Source organism: Phoenix dactylifera, chromosome 4, assembly GCF_009389715.1.
Source record: "Phoenix dactylifera cultivar Barhee BC4 chromosome 4, palm_55x_up_171113_PBpolish2nd_filt_p, whole genome shotgun sequence".
Lineage (NCBI taxonomy): Eukaryota > Viridiplantae > Streptophyta > Magnoliopsida > Arecales > Arecaceae > Phoenix > Phoenix dactylifera.
Genome location: NC_052395.1, coordinates 19,072,436 through 19,083,987, shown reverse-complemented (window position 1 = coordinate 19,083,987; position 11,552 = coordinate 19,072,436). Strand labels below are relative to the sequence as shown.

Genomic DNA, 11,552 nt, shown 5'->3' with positions numbered 1-11,552 from the left:
GCCTGCGGCCGATGCCCGCGGCCACACACGGGTGAGTCCCCTCTTCCCTCTTTCCTTTTTCTTCTTTCTTTCATTTTCTTTTCTTTCCTCCCTTCTTCTTCTTCACTGAGACCCCCTATCCCACTGAAGAAGAAGAAGGGGAATGGACTCCGGCCGACTGCAGCCCCCTACCGAGAGCCGGCAGTGACTGCAACTGAGGTCCATGGAGTCCCTCCTCTATTTTTATTTTGGTAACAGGAGCTTACCATTTTCGGGGATGACCTGCGGTGCCTCCTCTCCAACACCTCTGCCGATTTAGGGGTTCCTCCTTCCTCTTGGAGCTTCCGGGCTCTCTCTCTTTCTCTCGTTCGGTGTTTAGGGGGTCTGTCATTTTGGGGTTGCCGGCATAGGCTTAAAGGACTGTTTAAGGATGAGACCCCCTCTGAGAGGTCCCTTCCCTCTCCATTCCTCCATACCTCGGGACTGGCCGCCGCCCCCCTTGTCTCCGGCGCGCCGGCAGCGGCTGTCAGCAGGGGTGAGGGTCACCCCTCCCTGTCGGTCTTATCCCTTCGTTTTTATTTTTTATTTTTTTTTTTTCAATCCTTATACAGCACTGCCCACAGTGAAATTTGGGCCCAACCCTTAACTGGGCCCATTTCTTATTGGGCCTAGTAGGTTCTGGGCCCGGACATTACATCCTACCCCCCTTAAAATAAATTTCGTCCTCGAAATTAAACATACCTTAGGTTCTGGTTTTCAAAAGTAGTCAACCATTGAGTCATCCTCGAGATCTCAGTTAGTCTCTCTTAAAATGCTTGCTGATAAGATTTTGGCAAATTCATGGCACCTCAAAACTTGATCCCTTCTATTTATGATATAGGAGTTCTTTTGATCTCTTCCAAAAGAAGACTAATCTTCCCACCTTAGATGCTATAATCCTTGGCCCGAGAAATTAATTGCTTTCGATTAAGTCCACACAACGGTCGTAATCGGGTTAATAGAAATAGGTGAGAGCATTAGCATCAAATACTTTTCATAATCTATAATCCTCTTTCTTCTCTTAACCCTGCCTACAATTTTATGATCAACTTTTATCCTAGCAAAACTTCAAACCCCTTTTTGATAGGTAGATCGAAGATGTCATAGCTAGGAGTAGGGAACATTTCAGGTCTAAGCCCAACCAAGGCACCATCCATCCGTTAATACTAAATTTAAGATGCTCAAAATCTTCCAGGAATTGCCACAGTAGAAAAAACTCACTGGTGAAATTATATAGCTGTCTCCAGATTATTCAGAGAATCAACATCTTAATTCTGAATAAGAAGATCAAGTTTCTTTGTCAAAATATCAACTTCTCTTGATTAACCGATCTATCACAAGATTAGATCATAAACGACTCTAATCCACTCTGGATAGAAATTCCTCGTAGTCTACTGACAACCTCAATTTCTTTCAATCAGATGGAGGGTTGATATTAATTAAAGAAACTCAAGCTTCAAGTTTAGGAGGACGGAGGTTTATATCAGCATATTCCAGATCTGAGATCAAAATCGATGATCTATTAATTCATGTCAAAAAATGCTAAGAAGTTTCTTAGCATGACATAAAACTGGAGAATCTAGGATAGCACAGTGCTATCCAGAAATCAGAACATTCTCCTTTTATTTATCCAAAAAAAATCTTACTATACAAGAAAACAGATCAAAACTTTTCGAATCAAAAGAATAATACTTCTGGCCAACTTAGATAAATAATTCAGATCACTATGTTTTCGCTGCGCATTCTGATCAAATTCCTTTGAATTCACAAATAACTTTTGATCAACATACTATTTGCCTACCAACAGAACTATTTAATCCTTCATGTGTATTTGCACTTCAAATCTTTCCTCCATCTAGATCGTATGTTACTTAGCTAGAACTTCCTTTTACCTTTTCATGAACGAGTAAAGAAAGGGTATCCCAACATAAGATCCCCTTAAATAAATAACAATGCTTTAAATAAATTTTTACATTTTCAGCAACTTCATTCATATAAAATGAGCCAAAAATATTCTTCAAGATTGGAAATTATCCCAGAATTTACTAAATGACTTCCAATCAAAATACCAATCTTGCATTGTAATTTGAAAAGATCTAATATGTCACATTCCAAGTAAACAAAGGAGAAACTCTTAAATGTCATTCTCAGATATATTTTCTTTCTATACAATAGTTTCATGCATAATTGTCATACAGATTTTAACCTCGAAGAATATAAAAGCTTTCCTTGTCCAAGCCTTAAACAACTTATGAATGAACCCTATCTTGCCATCAAAATAATTAACTTCAAACTAGAAGTATTATCCACAGTACCCGGTATCAAGTTAAACTTCCAAAATCACCTATATACTAATACACAAATAATCACCATGTACTTTAATATTCCATAGCTAGTACTCCACTTAATATCAGTCAAAATATACTTTAATCATAATCCAAAATACAAATTACTCCATCGAGAAATCTCCAAACTAGCTTATTTTTATTTTGGCATGGCTCGTTACCATTCTGTTTGAAAACACCAAAATTTTTTAGTAGTCTTAAATCTTGAATTCTGATACCATACCTGTCATAATCATGCCCCTCGAATGATTTTGTATTAGTCTTAACTTCTTTCTTTTTGTTGCTTATTGTCACCTATCAAAAGATTCATGTCAAGCAATTTTCGTGATAGACTAATGATACGACTAATAAAATCTTTTTTTTTTTTTTCTCTTTCCAAGTATGCAGAATCTTACCGAATGAGACTTAACTACCCATTCCCTTATTAAAATTTGAAATTTTTACTCATGATTAACCTATTGCTCTGATACCACTAGAATGTCACGCCCCGGATCCGGATCCGTGACACGGCCGTGCTATTGCCGACTACCGCCCACAATAGCACGCAGCCTCATACCTGGGTAATAGGGTAGTCAAACCAACCGAATCTTTTCATATGAAAGCATTCTTAGTACAACATGCTGGTTGGTACCCAAATACAGAGCTTCTACATAGTTTATGTACACAAAAGTATACTTGCTTTACCCCAGAAGCCCTGATACCAAATTAACGTGTCTCTGGCAGCTATCAGTGGTGAGGATCTGAAAGAAAAAGTAAATGAACGGATATGAGCTACACGGCTCAGTAAGTAATCATACATAATCTTATCGGATCGAACATAACGGTAACCATGTTTATGCAGGGTTTGAGAAGCTGACATGCATATTTATCTAATCATCTTCATGGCATAATATGTATGCAATTTAAAAGAGATATCGGTTATAGCAAAATACAACATTTCATAACGATATATTCAAAACCCGTTGTAAAACAATGTATGCTTTGGTCAGGCACGTTCATAAATGTCACGGCCCGCCTGCGCAGGGCACGTGACTATCGGGCCCACATGAGGGGGAAACACGGGGCTCCCCTGCCAGATGTTGGCCGGTTCCGGGGCTTCACGCAAGCGTCCTTCACCCCTCACCGATTTTGCTTCTCCCCAAAAACACATCTGCAGGATTTGGAAGCACCCGCCTCATATACCCAATCTCTGAAACGAGCCTCATGATCATGCTTCAAATATCATTTTCATAAAGTATGCAATTTAAACAAAGCAGTATTGCAAATCACAAAATTTTCATAAAACATGCACATGAAACCGTGCCCCCGGCATACCGTGGTCATGCTCTTAAATGCTACTGCGAAGTCATTCTTGGCCACTGGCGGGACCGGCTCAGTTATTAGGCGGCCACTGGCGGGGCTGGCTCAGTCATTTTCGGCCACTGGCAAGGCCGGCTCAGTTACATTGGGTCAGTAGCTCTTAAGAGTTCATAAATAATGCTCAGTATAGGTAGTACCTCATAGATGCTACGGCGAATTCATTAATGGTCACTGGCGGGGCCTGCTCAGTTATTAGTCGGCCACTGGCGGGGCTGGCTCAGTCATTATCGGCCACTGGCAAGGCCGGCTCAGTTGCATTCGGCCCGTAGCATTAGTAGTTCTTAGGTACCCCCTTACAAGCAATATGCAGCTAGAGCAAATCATTATTACTCTTTACACTCATGCTAAGAAAAATCATAACATGGAACTCCATTCATTTTGCATGTATCACAAGAGCTATGAAAACATAATATGTGCACAACTATGAATTGTGTGACTGACATGTACCACTCATGTTCATATTTCATAACTCATATCTTAGCATGTAGCGTAATCCCAGTATTTTGTAGGCATAACGGAATATAGAACATATATCATCATATCTTGTGTAACTATAGCATGTCGGATACACATATCATTCTTAGCCTACAGTACATGCATAACATGTTAAATTTCATGTATGATCCATAAAGATTAGGGCAGGCTACTTACATACACAATTCACAAATCATGTATACAATTCAAATTGTATGAAAAACACTGGTTCATCTTATAAAACATAATACAGGATCCACGATAAGATTAAGGCAGATTACTTACCTTTCTCACCAATCATGTATACAATTCGAATTGTATGAAAAACACTGGTTCATCTTATAAAACATAATACAGGATCTACGATAAGATTAAGATAGATTACTTACCTCAATTCGCTTTCCAAATTGCTCAAGTCCAGGTGACTAATCCTCAATCACCTAAAACAACATCATAGGGATTACATTATTCCCCCTTCATTTATTATAAAATTTCTTAGTTCATCATACTATGAACTTACTTGCTTGGGTCCTATCCAAGGATTTAGCCCAAGTCCAATTTGAAGCCTTTGGGATTCGATTTAAAACCAGATTGGGTCTAACCTTTTCTAGCCAATTGGGTCCTCTGATTTGGTCAACGTGGCTCATTTGGGTCTGAGTCAGGATTAGCCCAAGGTCAATTCGACCTTCTGTCAGTTAAATTGGGCTTGAATTGGGCCTGATTTACAATCAATTAGGTATGCTGAGACCAACTCAGCTTAATTGGATTCGGACCCAATTTGCAGTTTGGGCTCGTCCAGACTTAGCCCAATCTTATTGGGCTCGGGTTCAGGTTCAATTGGCTTCAGATCCCACTCAATCCCTCATCCGGGCTCACCCAACTAGATTGGGTCCGGTTTAATTGGGTTTACTTAACCCATTTCAATTTTTTAGGCTTAACGGGTTTCGGACCCGAACCCCGATTCGTCCCGTTAGGCCGGACCCGTTAAGGGGCTCTTCTCTCTCTCTCTTTTTTTTTTCTTTTCTTTTTTTTTTTCTTTCTTTTTTTTTTCTTTCTCCCTCTTTTTCTTTTCTTTTTTTTTTCTTCTCTTTTCCAGAGCCTTCCCGACTCTTCACTCCCTCCACTCTTCACCCTTTCTCCTCCTCTCTTCTCCGACGAAGGCAGGACGGCGAGCGGAGGGGAGGATGGCGAGCGGAGGGAGACGGCCCACGACCGGCGGCGTCCGCGGCCAAGCCCCGCGGCATCCCCGGCCGAGCCCGCGGCCGAGCTCTCGGCTTCCCCGGCCGAGCCCGCGGCCGAGCTCTCGGCTTCCCCGGCCGAGCCCGCACCGGCGACGCTCACGGCCGTACACGGCAAGTCCCCTCCTCCTCTCCTTTCTCTCTCTCTCCTTGGTTCCGATCGGAAGCCCTAGCCATTTCGGCCGGTCCTCCGGTCTTCTTCTCCTCCGGCTGGATCTACGGCCTCTTCCTCCTCTCTCTTTCTTTCTTTCTTTCTTTTCTTTGGTCCTTCCCTCCGGCACCACCCCCTATTCTCTCTCTCTCTCACTCCCAAACCCTCTCTCTTCCTCTCTCCATTCTTCCCCTGTGAAGGAAGAAGGGGGTTTTGGGAGGGCCGAGCCACAGTCGGCAGTGCCACGGCCGAGCTCGCGGCGTCCACAGCCGCGCCTGCGGCTGAGCCCACGGCCGCGCCTGCGGCCGATGCCCGCGGCCACACACGGGTGAGTCCCCTCTTCCCTCTCTCCTTTTTCTTCTTTCTTTCATTTTCTTTTCTTTCCTCCCTTCTTCTTCTTCACTGAGACCCCCTATCCCACTGAAGAAGAAGAAGGGGAATGGACTCCGGCCGACTGCAGCCCCCTACCGAGAGCCGGCAGTGACTGCAACTGAGGTCCATGGAGTCCCTCCTCTATTTTTATTTTGGTAACAGGAGCTTACCATTTCCGGGGATGACCTGCGGTGCCTCCTCTCCAACACCTCTGCCGATTTAGGGGTTCCTCCTTCCTCTTGGAGCTTCCGGGCTCTCTCTCTTTCTCTCGTTCGGTGTTTAGGGGGTCTGTCATTTTGGGGTTGCCGGCATAGGCTTAAAGGACTGTTTAAGGATGAGACCCCCTCTGAGAGGTCCCTTCCCTCTCCATTCCTCCATACCTCGGGACTGGCCGCCGCCCCCTGTCTCCGGCGCGCCGGCAGCGGCTGTCAGCAGGGGTGAGGGTCACCCCTCCCTGTCGGTCTTATCCCTTCATTTTTATTTTTTATTTTTTTTTTCAATCCTTATACAGCACTGCCCACAGTGAAATTTGGGCCCAACCCTTAACTGGGCCCATTTCTTATTGCGCCTAGTAGGTTCTGGGCCCGGACATTACACAACAATACAGATTTAAGTACCTCAGTTGCTTCAACACCCATACATGAATAAGTATTAGATACAACAAAATAGATTTAAGTACCTCACAGCTGCTTCAACACCCATGCCTGAATAAAAAGAAAGGTACTGGAATAAAGGAACGCCGAGAAAGAACATGTAGGAACAGAGGCACCCTAATCGATGCAAACTTTGGAGCCTCACATAGTTGTTTGATTTCAGAAGGCTTCTTTTTGTGAGGCATTTGATTGTAGAAGGTGTTGCTTTTGGATTAAAAGCTATGTTGCTGTTCAGTCCTTGAAACCCACCTCCATTTTTCACCAACATTTTTTTCTCATGCGCATTATCCGAATCTGTCCACTGCTCTCCTTCTATGATTTGCAACCATGTGGCAGAAAATGTGGCACAGATGTTCTCTGAACGTACCACCAAAGGTGCATAAATCATCATGCTAATGTTCTCTAGTAATGCCATAGGCGAGTCAAATGTAATATTCGAATTGTTATATAACATCCGAAGTCCCGTCAAACATGACAAAAAATTCTTTTGGCAATTTACTGTGTCCAGTGGTTATATTTATTTCAAGAACTCCTATCCTTTCTATCCAATTTTTTCGTGAGGGTTGTAACTCGGGCAAATTGATTTGATCTAAGGTCAAATGCTAACTTAACTCTATCTTTTTACTTCTTAACCCTAATCCAATTCAACCTAGTCTCGCATCGGGATTTCTCTAACTCAACCCAACCATATACTACCTTAGCTTAAGCTTGATTAGAGTTGGGCTAGTCGAGTTAAGTTGGATTGAGACACATTAATTGGATTAGATCAGGTTGATTAAGAAATTTAAGATAGGCATAATATTTGAGATGTTTTGTTAGATCAATAGATCTTGCATTGAGGCCTCAATTGTTCATTAGTTTCAATAACATACTTATACATGCTTTAATGAGGCTAAGGATATAATTATATAGGATGTAAAAGTAATCTAAATGAAATGTATCAGGATCCATGTGGATGTGCATTTTGAGTTATGCGCCAGAACATCTTGAATTTTTGTACAAGGTCAAAAAATCTAAATAACTTCTGGGTAGCTTTTTTGGGTAAAGTCATAAGATGTTACAAATGGTACCAAAACAACCATAAATTCTTATTGCACTTGCATTTCCTTTATTATCATCAATATGTTGTGCACAAAAAACTATAATATGCACTCTTTCGGTAAAGATGTAACAACACAGAAGATACAATAATATAGATATAAATATTTCTTGAACACGCACACCTAAATACTACCACCTACATCTTCAACAAAGGACTTAGAGAAATGGGAGGCACAGCTAAAAACATGTAGGAAGATGGGCACCGTAATATAAAAAAACTTTTGGGCCTCACATAGTATAGTGACTCCTTGATTTTGGAAGGCATTGCTATTGAATTATAAACTATTTTACGGTTCACTCCTTGAAACCGACCTTGAGCCTTCACTGATAGTTCTTTCTTAGAAGTATCATCTATAGACTGTCCTTTATTCTTCCTAATTGACTCATGAGCATTAAGCACAAATGGTGGCAGAAGCATTCTCTGGGCATCCATAACTAATGGCTCATAGATGGCCATGGTAATGTCCTAGAGTAGCACAGTAGGTGAGTCAAATAAATTATAAGTGTTATACAACATCTGAAACCCCTTCAAAGCACCACTACAAAAGAAGGAATAAATTCCGGCGGTTTTTTTTGTCTCTACCGACGCTTATAAGCGTCGGCGAATTTCCAGCCCACGCTTCACAAAGCGTGGGTCAGACGTCGGGCAGGTGGGCGTGGGTCGGGTTTAACCCGACGCGTCAAAAAAGCGTCGTCGGTCTATGCCGACGCTTTTAAGCATCGTTCCTTTTATAAGACTCCGACGCTTAAAAGCGTCGGCGTACCTCAACCCACGCTTCACACCTTCGTTTCCGTTGGGCTATGCCGACGCTTAAAAGCGTCGGCCTAATCTGCTTTACCGACGCAATAAAGCGTCGTTAATGGCGTTTGTATTTCCGACGCTAAATAGCGTCGGCAATGGCATTTTTTTTAAAATTTTTTTTTTGTAAATGCAATTTTTAATTCTCTGTATACATTAATTTCTAACAAAACACATACACTAAATCACATAGATAACAAAATACACAACACAGACAAGAACTTTTCATTCAAAATCTCAATATTATCATATTTGATTACATTGTACTTCAAAAACATTCTAAAAACATCCATCTCAAATTCCTAAGTACACAATCTACGATGTATCAAGAGTCGACGGCATCATCTCTACGAGTAGATGAAGTATCAGCAACCTACAAGAAAAAAAATACTTTAGAAACTAAAAATACGAAAGTCATCACGCTAATACAAGAATACATTATAATTATATAAAATATTCAAATATATTTAGTTATGTACCGGAGGAGCAAATCTCTGCAAAAAAGATGAAATATGGTCAAGCTGATCCTGCAAAGATTGTATCTTCAACTCTTAGCTCTGCTTCAACTCCGCCATATCAGTCATATGACTCTGCCTCATCTCCTCTATCCTTGTCTCATATGACTGCTTTATCTGTGCCATCTCTATCTTCAAACTACAAACCTCTGCAGTGCTAGTACCTTGTCTGGCATCTTGGGTATATCGGCTCACTACAGACAGCTGAGTGGGGGTAACTCCGATACTGTAACCCCTCACGCGACTATAACGTTCTGGGCCCATCAATTCGGCATAGACCTGAGCCTCGACGCGACTGGCCGCGTCGGATGATGATGACTCCCCGACGCGCTCTGAAATAAGATTTGTAGCTCTTTTCTATATCTCTTTCAAAAAAACAAACAGTCACATTAATAATTTAAAAGAAGTAAAATTAATTAAAAAATTATGATAAAATAAAAAATGAATACATACAACTATATCTCTCGACTCGTCCCGGACAAAGCTGCCATCTCGGTGAGTGTGGGTCATCTTATAAAACTCTACCTCACCAGGCTCCCTTCCATGCTCTACTATCTACACATACGGAAAGTATATGGGCAAACTATATATCATGATACGTGCTATATGTTAGTAAAGTTTCAAATAGTTTCAAAAGAACTTACGAATTCATTTCTACGTCTCACATAACTCTTCGAGCCTGAAGTATGAGGAACTGCTTGAGATGCTCGTGCAGCTCTACCAATATTAGAATATGTCTGCCAAAATAAAAGCACACAGTATAATATGATTCAATGTATATATTTGCAATCTATATTAATAATAAAGATAATAGAAGATATTGAAATAATTTACGTGACCTGTCCTCTTTCAGAAAACCAGTAATGAACAAGCTCCCTCCACTGCTGAGGGTATACATCAGGAGGAGTCACACGAGCAACCTCCTCCTCTGTCATACCCTCGCGCTTGAAGTCCGTCTTCAATTTTGCTTTATATTCTTTCCATTTGCGATTGAGGGACTTTAGCACCTAATCATGGCTCTCTGGAGGAAGTACAAACTTACCCTATAACAAGATTCAAATATTTCAAATAATAATATTAAACATCTAAAATAAAATTATGATACTAAGCAAATTAATATACAGAAGGTGTCGAATTAAAAAGAATAAATTCAATTCATTACCTGTATAAGTCTAAGAAGCTCAACCTTATACGAAGGAAGCATGTCATTCCACTTCGTATAGTTGAGTGGACACAGCTGACCCTTGCGTGCAACCGATCCTAAAAAGCTTGATAGTAGATTTCCAGCTCTATTGATGGGCTGCCCCAATTCGTTGCATCGGATGATGATCTTCTCACCCGGAGGAAGCTTCCACACATCCTTTGCTTGAGTGGGTCCCCGTCTCGTCCTCACTGTCCCTTGTCCATCTATTCAAATTAAATAAAATGTCTTAAAAAGTTGAAGACAAATATGAACATAACTTTAAATCGAATTATCCTGGATCTGGAGCTCATCCTCCGGACAATCAGCAGGAGGCTCGCGCTGAGATTCTGACTCGTGCTGCTGGTGCTCACATGACTGCTGGGACTGATCAGAAGTAGATCCCACCTGAGAATGCTGGAACTCCACATCTCTAAATCGTCTCCCTCGGGGCATATTGTTACCTGGTATGCATAAAAAAGAATCAATATTTGGTTAAATGATAAATTTATACTAAATAAAGGGCTAATAAACCCATCCAAACCCATCCACCAATATATTAACTCTTCTTCGCTGTATGGCAGACAAGGTCCCTTTTTTAATCTTTGGGAATACAAGGTTTGGGGCCGCTAGATTAATACAATTCACAGGTTTTTCCACCATATTAGAAAGAAAATAAACAAAGGGATCAAGCTAAACATCAGCTGCTTGGTGACGATGCAAACATGAAGAGTCCTCCCAATGTCAAAAACTGCAATCACAAAGAAACAGGGATGAAAACCGAGATAATCCATGACTATGACATCAGGAAATCGGTAAATCTTAACACAATGAAGGTATCAAGGTCTGAACCTTTTAGTGGGGTTACTCCTGCTCGCGATCATTCAGGAAAATGTTGCAATGAGGAACCCCTTGTAGATGCTCATGAACTTAGCCACAAATGCTGTGGAAGACATTGTTGGAGAGATGGAAACAATAAAGAGTTACAGAAGGGTCTAAAAGTATATAATAAACTCACATACACATGGTGTAGCATAAAAACCAGGGGCATATTGTTACCAAACCCATCCACCAATATATGGCATCATACTTGGTATGTCAGTCCACTTACTCCTTGGTCATGACAGCATAGAAACTCGTGATGGGACAACTCCTAAACCACCTTCCATATGCAAATCACCAAACTCAATTTCCTCGTATTGCAGTCCACTTACTCCTAAAATCATCTAAGGTCCTCAAGTTTAATTACTTTTAAGTTCTCTAAAGAATCTGATGCATTATCAGAATCGCTTCTCATTGCAGACAAAGTTGCATCTCTGTTCTTTCACTTCGATCTCAGTCTTTTAA

At 41.2% G+C, this 11,552-nt stretch overlaps 1 long non-coding RNA gene across 1 annotated transcript; it reads right to left on the bottom strand.

Annotated features, from left to right (window-relative positions):
- Positions 1 to 10,779: 10,779 nt before the first annotated feature.
- LOC120110372 lies at positions 10,780 to 11,463 on the bottom strand. The gene is made up of 2 exons (XR_005511301.1): positions 11,058 to 11,463; positions 10,780 to 10,956 (listed from the first exon to the last, which is right to left on the bottom strand). It is a non-coding gene; the product is annotated as an uncharacterized LOC120110372 (long non-coding RNA).
- Between the last annotated feature and the right edge of the window lie 89 nt (positions 11,464 to 11,552).